General features: G+C 47.5%; 1 protein-coding gene across 1 annotated transcript in view; it reads left to right on the top strand.

Annotated features, from left to right (window-relative positions):
* The window catches only part of LHFPL3 (LHFPL tetraspan subfamily member 3), a 215,394-nt gene extending 214,853 nt beyond the window's left edge, over window positions 1-541 (top strand). The window contains exon 4 of the mRNA XM_070947404.1: window positions 471-541. The gene's annotated coding sequence lies outside the window, so the exon portion shown is untranslated. The remainder of the gene's footprint in view (window positions 1-470) is intronic.
* The last annotated feature ends 11,834 nt before the right edge of the window (window positions 542-12,375 follow it).

Genomic DNA, 12,375 nt, shown 5'->3' with positions numbered 1-12,375 from the left:
GCCCACATCCATAATTCTATGCGCCCCATCCCCCCTCATGCTCCCCCTGATTTTGGCACATGATGGCACAATGGGCTCAGTAGGCCCATTTTTCACTCTCCCAAGGCTCCAGAGCCTTTCTAGGAGCCTGGGGAGGGCAAAAACAGCCTTCCCCACCCTTCCTAGACGCCCTCTGGAGGCTGGAAACAGCGTGTTTCCTGACTTCTGGTGGGCCCAGAAGGCCCGAAAATCAAACTGGCCAGCGCACGCATGCGTGCTGGAGCTGAGCTCGTGTGCCCACCGATATGGCTCCACGTGCCACCTGTGGCACCCGTGCCATAGGTTCGCCATCACGGTCCTATAAGATCCCTTCCAACTCTGTTAATCTGTTATCTGTTATCATTTCACCCTTGATGTTTGACCTCAAAATGCAGACTTGAGTTTCTTGAGTGCTAACCCTGTTTTCTCTCCGTCTGTTTTTTGCTTTGCAGTTTTGTTGAGTGAATCTTCACTAGAATGAGCACAAACAGTTAACAGCTTTTGTACATCAACATTAATGGAGGAGAAGCCTGAGAAAGAAAGAAAGAAAGAATCCTGGGATGAAGAGAACATGAATGAGTGAATGAATGAATGAGCGAATGAATGAGCGAGTGAACGAGTGAAAAAGCTGCCTTCTTAAACATAGCTCAGCCAGACGTGAGAGAATTCTCCGGCGAGAAGATTCAGAACATGAATTTGGCCATCCGCCGATTAGAAACCGCGGCTCTCTCGACAACATTCAGGAGGCGTGCATGAGACGTCACACCAGGGGAACACATTTCAAAGGGGGAAACGGGAGGTCGCACGGGAAAGTTGCAAACATCCATGCGTCAAAGAAATTTGCACACTTTTTAAAAGAAATGCTCCGAAGGGAAAGGGAAAGGAAAAAAAAAAAAACACTGCAAGAAGCGGGAAGTTAATGGAAGAGAATTCCTCCGCTGAACACCTGGAAGAAAATCGGGATATCGCTTGCCGCTGTTTTACCACGCCCAAAACAGACGCCTTTCGTTTCGTGATGGCCATAAAATTGTGGTTATTTTTCTTTCATCCGCCATTTGCACACGCTCCATCATTCCGGCCTCCATTGTTCACTCCTTGTTCTTTCTTGAGTTGAAGGGGGGGGGTAGGACACCTACAACGGAGAGGAGGTGTCTGATGCAGTTCTTCATATCGCTGAGATGATGGTTTCCAGGGTGAAATTGCACTGGGGTGGAGTTACGGATGGGGGGGGCGGGTTTGGAGAAACGGGAGGGGGTCTTTCTTGGGGAAAATCAGTGGAAGGAGCGCTAACTCATCTTCTTCCGCCATTTTGTCAATGGTGGGAGCTGGAATAGCCATTTAAATGTCCTGTCTTGCGTCTTTGCCTGTTCCTCACCCGTTAGCTGCGTTCTTAGCAAGGGAGAGGAGAGAGGAAGAGGAGGAGGGAGGGGGAGAGGAGAGGAAAGGAGGAGGAAGGAGGAGAGGAGAGGGAAAGGAAAGAGCAAAAGGAAAAGTAGCGAAAGGAAAGGAAAGAAAGAAAAGGAGAGGAAATTCAGAGCTGGAAGGGATCTTGGAGGTCTTCTAGTCCACCCTCCTTCTCAAGCAGGAGACCCTATACCAGTGATGGTGAACCTTTTAGACACTGAGTGCCCAAACTGCGCGCGCACGCATGCCCAAACTGAAAGGTTTGTGCAGCAGAGACCCGAAGACCAGAGGGAGGTGTGGCATCCCAACACCGGCAGCGCAGCAAGAGGTAAGATCTTTTTCTTTCGGGAGCTTCTGTTTCGTCGTTTGCAGGGAAACAAAAGCTCACGAAAGAAACTCCACAGAGATCTGACCTGAGGCGACGGTGCGCGTGCCAGCAGAGAGGGCTCTGGCATGCGTGCCATAGGTTCACCATCACGGCCCTTATACCATTTCAGACAAGTGTCTGTCCAGTCTCTTCTTTAAAAACCCCAGTGATGAAGCGCCCACAACTTCTGAAGGCAAGCCCTTCCGTTCGTTAATTGTCCTCACTTCTTAGGAAGTTTCTCCTCGATTCAAATTTTTTAAAAAATCAAAAAAGAAGAGAGGAGAGGAGGAGGAAGGAGAGCAGAGGAGGAGAAGGGAGAAGGGGAGGAAGGAGGAGGAGGAGAGAAAGGAAAGGAGAGGAAAAGGAAAAGAGATAAAAAAGAGGAGGAGAGGAGGAGGAAGGAGAGCAGAGGAGGAGAAGGGAGAAGGGGAGGAAGGAGGAGGAGGAGATAAAGGAGAGGAGAGGGAAAGGAAAAGAGATAAAAAAGAAGAGAGGAGAGGAGGAGGAAGGAGAGCAGAGGAGGAGAAGGGAGAAGGGGAGGAAGGAGGAGAGGAGAGAAAAGAAGGGAGAGGGAAAGGAAAAGAGATAAAAGGAGAGGAGAGGAGGAGGAAGGAGAGCAGGGGAGGAGAAGGGAGAAGGGAGAAGGGGAGGAAGAAGGAGAGGAGAGAAAGGAAAGGAGAGGGAAAGGAAAAGAGATAAAAAAGAAGAGGAGAGGAGGAGGAAGGAGAGCAGAGGCAGAGAAGGGAGAAGGGGAGGAAGAAGGAGAGGAGAGAAAGGAAAGGAGAGGGAAAGGAAAAGAGATAAAAAAGAAGAGGAGAGGAGAGGACGAGGAAGGAGAGCAGAGGAGGAGAAGGGAAAAGGGGAGGAAGGAGGAGAGGAGAGAAAGGAAAGGAGAGGGAAGGGAAAAGGTATAAAAAAGAAGAGAGGAGAGGAGGAGGAAGGAGAGCAGAGGAGGAGAAGGGAGAAGGGGAGGAAGGAGGAGAGGAGAGAAAGAGGAGAGGGAAAGGAAAAGAGATAAAGAGGGGAGGAGAGGAGAGGGAAAAGGGAAAGGGAAAGGGAAGGGAAGAAGGAAGGAAGGAAAGGAAAGGCGGAAAGGAAAGAAGAAAAGGAAAGGAAGGAACGGAAAGGAGGAAAAGAAAGAAAGAAAAGAAAGAAGGAAAGGAAAGGAATCTTATATTTCCAGAAGTTGAGACCAGTTTTGTTAATGGGATATGATGAGAATGACTGGTGCGAATTATGGCTGAGGCAGAAAATGCCATCTTTACTTGCTACCAATTTAGGAACTCTGACTTTAGAGATTCATACGCAACGTAACATTTGCTTTTGCCCGTGGGTGTGAAATATCATTCAAATAAATTTAGATAGTCCTCAACGTATGACCACAAGGGAGCCGGAAATTTCCGTTGCTCAGCGAGACAACTGTTAAGTGAGTTTGGCCCCGTTTTACAACCGTCATCACCACAGTTGCTCAGTGAATCGCCGCAGTTATTAAGTGAGTAACACGGTCGTGAAACGAATCCGGCTTCCCCCATGGAGTCTGCTTGTCAGAACTGTGACACTGCAACCGTCATAAATGTGAGTCAGTGGTCCGAATGTAAGTTGCGCAACCCTGGGGATTCTGCAACGGTCATAAGTGTGAAAAACGGTCATAAGTCCCTTTTTTTCAGTGCCGTTGTAACTTCGAATGGTCACTCAACGAATCATTGTAAGTCGAGGACTACCTGTATTTGCTGTTCCTTTAGGCTCTGGACCTCAGCAGCAACATCTCCCAACATTCAACAATGGAACAATGCAAATGTCCATCGCGGTGGGTCTCTTCTCCTTCAGAACAGGTATCTTCAATACCTTTTGTCCCGTCTTTTTTATCCCAAAGGTGCTTTTTCATGAGGCAACTGGACTTTCTTGTTTTTTCTTTTGAAGATGTTTCGCTTCTCATCCAAGAAGCTTCGTCAGCTCTGACTGGACGGTGGGGGAACGGAAGGATTGATATTCCTTGCAGACAGCTGGTCATTTGCATCCTTTTAGAGGGTCGTTGAGGCTGCTTGGAGATTTATCGGTGTCCTCAGGGTCACCTGAGTACAGTGGTGGGTTCCTCCCGGTTTCGTCCGGTTCGGCCGAGCCGGTAGCAGTGACGATATGATGTCACCGAACCAGTTCTCCCCCCCCGCCGCCCTCCCCCCCACCCCACCCCACATTATTCTTACCTTTTATTTGGTCCCACCCCCAATCTATTGCTGCCTCCTGAGTCCCAGCTGATGACTAGAGGGGAAAAAACCTGTTTAAACTCTTGCCGCGGGGCTTCAAAGGGCCGCCCTACAGCTGATCAGTGTTAAAAGCAAACAAATGAGTCGGGTCGTAAGCGCGAGGACTGGTCGTAAGTGCGAGGACCTTCCAGAAATGACTCTGACCAGCTAGCCACGCCCACCTAGACACATGACCTCCAAGCCACACCCACAAAATAAGCCACGCCCACAGAACCGGTAGTAAAAAAAATTAGAACCCACCCCTGCCTGAGTAGTGCAAATGGTTCCTGCAGTCTGCAATTTTTTCCCCCCTCTGGAAATCCATTCCTACTCCCACCCCATTCCGAAGGCGTTCATCCCAAATGGTACAGCTAAAAGTCGGTAGAGATTCTCAGTCATCCAGAGATTTACAGATAAACCTCCCAAGTGGCCTCAAAGACTCTCTAAAAAGGATGCAAATGACCAGCTGTCTGCAAGGAGTATAAATCCTTCCGTTCCCCCACCATCCAGTCAGAGCTGAAGAAGCTTCTTGGAGGAGAAGCGAAACGTCTTCGAAAGAAACAACAACAACAGCAAATGAGTCTAATTGCCTCCTGAAAAAGCACCTTTGGTCAACCGTGTGACCTGGATGACTGAGAATCTCTACAGACCCTCTTTTTTAAAAAATTTTCTTGTGGTGCCGGATCAGAAAAACCGGGTTTAAAGAAAGGACAGAAGGCCATTTACCGATCCCTAACCTCAATATATATTATTTGAGGTTGCACAAGGCTTAACTCAGGGGTCTGCAACCTTAAACCTTTCTAGATCGGGACTCCCTACGCACGGTCACTCAGGCACTCGTCACCTTCCGCCTGGACTGCTGCAATGCTCTCTACATGGGGCTCCCCTTGGGGTGCACCCGGAGGCTCCAGCTGGTCCAGAATGCGGCCGCGCGGGGGATTATGGGAACGACAGGGCGCTCCCATGTGACACCTCTCCTGCGCGAGCTGCACTGGCTCCCGGTGGTCTTCCAGGTGCGCTTCAAGGTGTTGGTGGCCACCTTTAAAGCGCTCCATGGCTTAGGGCCGGGGTATTTACGAGACCGCCTTCTGCCACCAATAGCCTCCCACCGGCCAGTACGCTCGCACAGAGAGGGCCTCCTCAGAGTGCCGTCCGCCAAACAGTGTCGGCTGGCGACCCCCAGGGGGAGAGCCTTCTCTGTGGCGGCGCCCACCCTCTGGAACAACCTCTCCCCAGAGATACGTACGATACCAGACCTCCAGACTTTTTGTCGGGCCCTAAAAACTTATTTATTTCACCTAGCCGGGCTGGCTTGACCCCATAGTTTTGGTTAATTTTAAATTGATTTTAATTGGGTTTGTTTTAAATTGCGGCCAAAAATATTTAATTATTTTTAAATTGGTTTTTTTTTTTAATTTTGTATGTTCTGTTTTATTCTGGCTGTTCACCGCCCTGAGTCCTGTTGGAGAAGGGCGGTATACAAATTAAAACAAACAAACAAATAAATAAATAAACACTCAAAGAGCCATTTGGATCCGTTTCCCACAGAAAAGAAAACACCAGGAGCCACAAAAACCCTTCCCGTGCCTGACTATTTCTTGAGCAGCCACAAAAATAGCAGATGTAGTTGAAATGAAATGTTCTCTTTTCCTCTGAAACTTTTCTTTTTTCTTGGATTTATTCATGGTTGGCCTACCGGGGGTTGAAAAGCTCAATAAATCACGTGCCGGCAGGTGTCACACATTGGCGCTAGTGATGCATATTTTGAGTGACAGGGAGACACAGCAGAGGGGTGAAAAATGCGGCTCCAGAGGCACATGCGGCTCCAGAGCCGCAGGTTGCTGACCCCTGGTTTAACTCAATCCTTACACCAGAGAGAAGCTGATTATCCTCCAGCACAAATGGCATGACAAGACCTGTTGCCAGCTGCAACTTACGTAAGCGAAACAGGTTCTCCAGGTAAACAAGAGGATTTTATATTTTTAATCAACCTGCAGAAAATAGGTGGGTTTTATATTCTTCTGGGACAGCCTGGGGAACGCTTTAATTTTGAAAAATAAGAATAGCTCTGTATATACGATCACGCGCAATCTGTGGCTCACGGTGTAGAGACCGAGAAAACGAAGGAACGTAGAAGTTTCCAGTAAGATGGTGAAGATAAAAGGCAAGTCTGAAAGAAATGGTCCATTCCCATGGCTTGGCCTTGTTCTAGACTAGACTTAGATTTAGAATAACTTTATTGTCACTTTAAATGTCCGCTTCATCGGCATACATTAAAATGATATTTTAATTTAATTTTTAATTCTTTTAATCCTGGTTCCCTATCCCTGGTCACCAATGCAGGTTGGAGAAACTTTCAGTCCACAAGTAGCCGTCGACTTAGCAGCAGTTCATTTAGTCTTTCTTTAATGACCGCATAATCCCTTGTGGGGTGGAGTCTGGGCAACTGAATGGAGCTAGCAGAGTGTTTTAATGGCCGGATGCTCTTCCTGTCACCAATGCGGAGTTTTGTTCAGCTGATATATTCTCATTGTGCCCAGAGAGAGAAATATCAGCCTCTACCTAGGATCGAACTCACAGCCTCCTGATTGTGAGGCGAGAGCGCCACCTCTAGGCCACCACACCACTCTAACAACAGTTCGTTTAGTGACCGTTCAAAATTACAACGGCACTGAAAAAAGTGACTTACGACCATTTTTCGCAGTCACGACCGTTGCAGACTCCCCCACGGTCATGCGATCAAAATTGCCATGCTCGGTAATGGACTCGTATTTGTGGCAGTCGCAGTATCCCCGGGATCCCTTTTGTGAGTTTCTGACAAGCAAAATCAACGGGGAAGCCAGGTTCACTTAACAACTGTGTGAGTAACATCACAATGGCAGTGATTCGTTTAACGACTGCAGCGAGAAAGGTCGCAAAATGGGGCAAAATTTACTTCACAAATATCTCCTGTAGGGACGGAGCTTTTGGGCTCAATTGTGTTCGTAAGCCGAGGACTACCTGTAATTTTGCTTGACTGAGATTAAGTCGTAGTGATTTGAATACGTATTCAATGGCAATTACTGGGGTATAATTTACTCCTTTCAATCGGTCTCCTCCATGACCAAATCCAGATTGAACCTAATAATCTTAGGTTAATACAGGTTGAAAGAAGTCCTCATTAGCACAGGTTTACTCATTAGCATCATTAATTTCTTAAATTGTATGGTTTCACCCTCCGCGTAACGGAAGGATTTGAATCATAACTTCATTTTGTTCGCCGGCAGTATTTTATTAATCTCCAGTGTTGTAACCACGATTGATGGTTGTTTTCTAATATTATCCTAATTCTTTTACTTTCTGTAGGCTTATGAAATTCTTCAAGATGGTAGCAGCTCTAGTTTTATTAGAAGTGATAGTAATAAGCGCAGAGCTATGCATCAGGTAGTCCTAAGAATGTTCTAGAACTATTGAAGACTTCAGTAGTAGAATCCTGCTCACTTCAGGCATGTTAGGCCCCAAAGTCAATTCTTTTGAGTTCAGAAAGGACAAAGTTCTACAACTGTACAGAATTGCTGATCCAGTGGTGGCGTGCTACCGGTTGTTGCGAACCGGTAGTGGAAATTTTGAGTAGTTCAGAGAACCGGTAAATACCATCTCTGCCTGGCCCCACCCCCAATCTATTCGCTGCCTCCCGAGTCCCAGCTCATCGGCTAGAAGGAAAAAATCAGGGCTCACTTGACAAAGAAGAGGGAAAAAAAAACAAGACACCGTAGCTTTAAATTGAGAAGCCAAGAAGCCTCCCAACTGACCGGCTAGAACCGATCCGCTCCTTGTAAACCGCTCGGTGGTGGTAGATTGGCAATTGAGGCCAAGCTGCCTGAAAGCTGTTTCCGATGCTCTCGGTGGTGACAGAGCGGCAAAAAACTGTTTAAACTCTTGCCGCAGCCCTTCAAAGAGCCGCCCTACAGCTGATCAGCGGTAAAAGGCAGTGTGGTGGTAGACCAGTGCGCTCCAAAAACAAATAGGTAGACCGGAACGCTCCAAAAACAAATGGGTAGACCAGTATGGCACCCACAACTTCTGAAGGCAAGTTGATTTGTTGTTCTCCCTGTTAGAAAATTTCTCCTTAGTTCTAGGTCAGCTGTCTCCTTTGATTAGTTTCCATCCGTTACTTCTTGTCCTGCCTTCTGGTGCTTTGGAGAATAGGTTGAAACCCCCCCTCCCCTCTTCTTTGTGGTGGCCCCTCAAATATTGGAAGATTGCTATCATATCACCCTTTGTCCTTCTCTTTGCTAAGCTAGACGTTCCCAGTTCCCACAACCGTTCATCATACCTTTTAGCGAATGAAGGTGAATATACATTAGAGATGGGATTCAGCCGGTTCGGACAAATTCAGGCGAACCGGTAGTAGCGACCTGCAGGTGGGCCTGCACAATCCCATCCTATATCGCTGTGGTTTTGACGCTGCACGCATGTGTGGACGGCGTGTGTGAGCGAATTGCCGTGTTGTTTGACGTCGCACACAGGCGCAGAGGCGTTCACGCTCACATTTCCAGTGCTGGGCGAACCGGTTGTGACAGTATGTGAAGCCCAGCCAGGATCCCGCAATATGTTTTAGCCTTTGGTATGTTGCAAAAAAAGAAAAAGAAAAGAAAATTAGCATTTTAAGATGGCATAGGACCACCAGAGGTTCATTGTAGCCATCCAACAAAGAAGCGATGGCAGAGATATTGATAGAAGTGGTCCAGGATGCTTAAAACCAAGACATTACCTCAAAGGAAGCATGAAAAAAAAGAACATCGGGTCAATTATGGCGGCTGATGTTTACAGCTGGAGGCATCAAAGATGCGACGGCTGCTGATGTTAGTTTGTTGAGTTGGGAAGGAAGAAAAGAATGGGGGCCATGGTTTTTTTTATCTATAATGTTGGTTCCACCCTTGGGAGGACCCAACTTCGCTGATGACCACACAACATTTTTCCTTTCTGCCGCTGGCCCCTTCCTACGCAACCTCACCTCCTTAATTCTGGGTTCCGAACTTCCATTTTGCTTGCTTCGAGCCTGCTTCTACCCCTACAAAGGCTGTTCGGTGTGTAGCTGCCTCCTTCCCAGCCTCCTTCTCTCCTGCGTTTACTCCGCCGTTTCCATAAATGAAGTCTTCAGCAGCCGCGATCGTCCATTCTCCGATCTTGACACAAATAACCGCCCGTAACACAAAGTTGTCCACACCAAAGTCTTGAGCTGAGTCTCCAAATGGGAACGCACATCTCCTGCAAGCTTCGTAGCATCCAATCACATCCCTTCCTCACTATGACCCCCGGTGGTGTTAATAACAAATCTCTTGTAAACCAATGTTGGATGTTTTCTGTTGTCATTTGTGTGTAGGTGTGTATGTGCGCAGATCTGTGGGTGTGTGGGTGTGTATGCGTGTGCCTGCATACGTACACACGCACATCCCCTTTTAAGTATGTACCTCATTCAATGTAATAGGAGTATGTTTTTTAACGGCTTTACGGTACCAACGCTTTCTACACAGCCGCTCACGGTAGCCCGTCCATCCGTACGTAGGTTTTGAGTTTGTACCGATTCCATTTCTCTGGGGGGTTTTTTTGTTTCAAGAAAACGGTTGCCCTCTTGTAAAATAAACCCGCCGGAACTCCTCTGACTTTCTGACGAATCAAAGAACAATAATTTTTGTTACTTTCCAAGTATGCTTGTTATTACAAAGTACTTAATAAAGGTCACCACTGGACTTTTGTAGCATACTCCAATAAAGTGTGCTAGTGCCTTTCTCTGATTGTTTCAAGACATGGCTTGCTTTGTGTTATGATGACCCAGCTCCCCAAACACGACAAACCCTCTGATGTGAACTCAAAAGATTCCTTTATTAGGAGCGCCAGCAACCCTGGCATAAAGTTTCTCTCGCAGGCTAACAAGTCCGACCGGCCGGAAGACGAGTAGTTGTCTGCCACATCTATTCATTTCCGCCCCCTGCCTTTTATCCCCAGAGCTAGGATACAGCTTCGTTAGCAGCAGTTGCTCTTCTGTCCCAAGGACCGGCCCATAGATTTCCACTGCTCTCCTCTCCTCTGCCTTTTGTGCATCCACGCGTCAGGCACTGGACCCAACTGTTCCTCCTCTTCCTCATCAGCCACCTCCAGACCTGGAGGCTGTTGACTCTCCATCTGAGGGCTGACGGACAGCTCAGGCTCCGCCTCTTTTTCTCTCTCTCTCTGCCAGCTCCATTCCCTCTTCCCCCTCGGAGCTCTCAGGTTGCCTCAATGCTGACCCTGACTCCCACACCTCCTCCTCCTCCTCCTCTGATTCGGCTGTTGGAGGGGTCGGCCACAATAATTTATGTCTCGGTTGGGTTTTTTTTTTTTAATTCCATCCCAATCTCTTCCATTCCTGCTTTGATAGGAATGGGTATGGTGCAGGGGTGAAATCCAGCAGGTTCTAACAGGTTCTGGAGAACCGGTAGCGGAAATTTTGAGTAATTCGGAGAACCGGTAAATACCACCTCTGGCTGGTCCCAGAGTGAGGTGGGAATGGAGATTTTGCAATATCCTTCCCCCACGAGGGGAGGGAATGGAGATTTTGCAATATCCTTCCCCTGCCACACCCACCAAGCCACGCCCACAAAACCGGTAGGGAAAAAAATTGGATTTCACCCCTGGTATGGTGGTACTATTCAACCTGTGTCTGGAAAATATATATATATTATTTCTGTGCAGGGAGTTCTTGATTTACGACAGTGACTGTTAGAAGTTACGATGGAGCCCCCCAAAAGATACTTGCAATGCAGTTCCCAAGTGCTGACATGGAGAAATTTACTTTTCTTAGCCTCTTGGGAGCAGAGATTTGAGCTCTGCCTTTGACTGGGCTTTTATCATTATCCCTGGACATAAACACATTAAAAAAAAATCAGATTTATTCTGTGGAAGTCCCAAATACGCTTTTTTTTTTTTTTAGGAGGCAACTGGACTTTCTTATTTTTTTTTCTTTTGAAGACGTTTCACTTCTCATCCGAGAAGCTTCTTCAGCTCTGACAGGATAGTGGGGAATAGACCTGGATGACTGAGAATCTCTACAGATTTTTATTCCGTTGACTTTTCTTGCTATGTAAAGCGAACAGACCCCAATAAGGGGTGGATACTGGAGCTTGTTAAACCCTTCAGCTCCCCAGGTTTGTGTTTTGAATTTCACAGGACGGCAACAATTAACAGTTGTGGGTGCAAACTTCATCACAGGGAAGCACAAACGGGTGAAGCCTTTAGGGAAGTAAGGCGATGCTCTCATTTATGCACTGGCTTGCAATGTGCAGTTTTGTCCACCAGATGGCGGGAAAGCATCTTCTCAAAATAACGGAATAAAACTAGGGAAAAATCGGGCGGAAGGCAGCCACCCAATCGGTTTGCTTGAATTTAATTAATGACCACATGAGTCATTTAACGGCATCCCCTCTCTGGGTTAGTTAATTGCAAAATTGCATTGGGTGTACAGGTAGTCCTCGACTTACAACAGTTCGTTTAGTGACCGTTCAAAGTTGCAACGGCACCGAAAAAAGTGACTTACGACCGTTTTTCACAGTTACCACCTTTGTAGTATCCCCGTGGTCCCGTGATCAGACGCTTGGCAACTGGCTCACACTTATGACCGTTGCTGTGTCCCAAGGTCACGGAATCCCCGTTTGCGACCTTCTGACAAGCCAAGTCCAAGTCACTTAACAGCTGTGGCAAGCCAGGTTGTAAAATGGGGCAAAACCAAAAGGTTCTCTCCAGTAGCGGTCACTGAGTGAGGCTCCACCCACCTACCCGGACGTTATGTGTGAGCGCTGCGCATGCGCTCATATTTGTGAACCGGTAGGGAAGTTAAGTGAATCCCACCACTGGGCAAAACTCCCTGAACAAGTGTCTCGCTTAGCAACAGAAATTTTGGGCTCCATTTTGGTCGTAAGTCGAAGGCTACCTGTGCTTTCTCCTTCTCTTCCTCTTGTTTTTTCTTTCTTTTTTCCCTCTATTTACACACACCCTTCCTGCTGGCATTTTTCTTTCAAGCTTTCACGAAGAGACCAAACCACCATCCGTCAGAAATGGTGTCACGGCCTTCTGCTTGGGCGGGGCAGGGGGTTGGACTAGATGACCTCCAAGGTCCCTTCCAACCAGTGGTGGGTTTCAAAAATTTTTACTACAGGTTCTGTGGGTGTGGCTTGGTGGGCGTGGCAGGGGAAGGATACTGTAAAATCTCCATTCCCACCCTACTCCAGGGGAAGGTTACTGCAAAATCCCCATTTCCTCCCGATCAGCTGGGACTTGGGAGGCAGAGAATAGATGGGGGTGAGACCGGTCAGAATTTTTACTACC

The sequence above is a fragment of the Pituophis catenifer genome, unplaced genomic scaffold, assembly GCF_029215685.1.
Source record: "Pituophis catenifer annectens isolate HBS135680 unplaced genomic scaffold, rPitCat1.0.hap2 SCAF_7, whole genome shotgun sequence".
Lineage (NCBI taxonomy): Eukaryota > Metazoa > Chordata > Lepidosauria > Squamata > Colubridae > Pituophis > Pituophis catenifer.
This window is presented reverse-complemented; position numbering and strand designations above follow the sequence as displayed.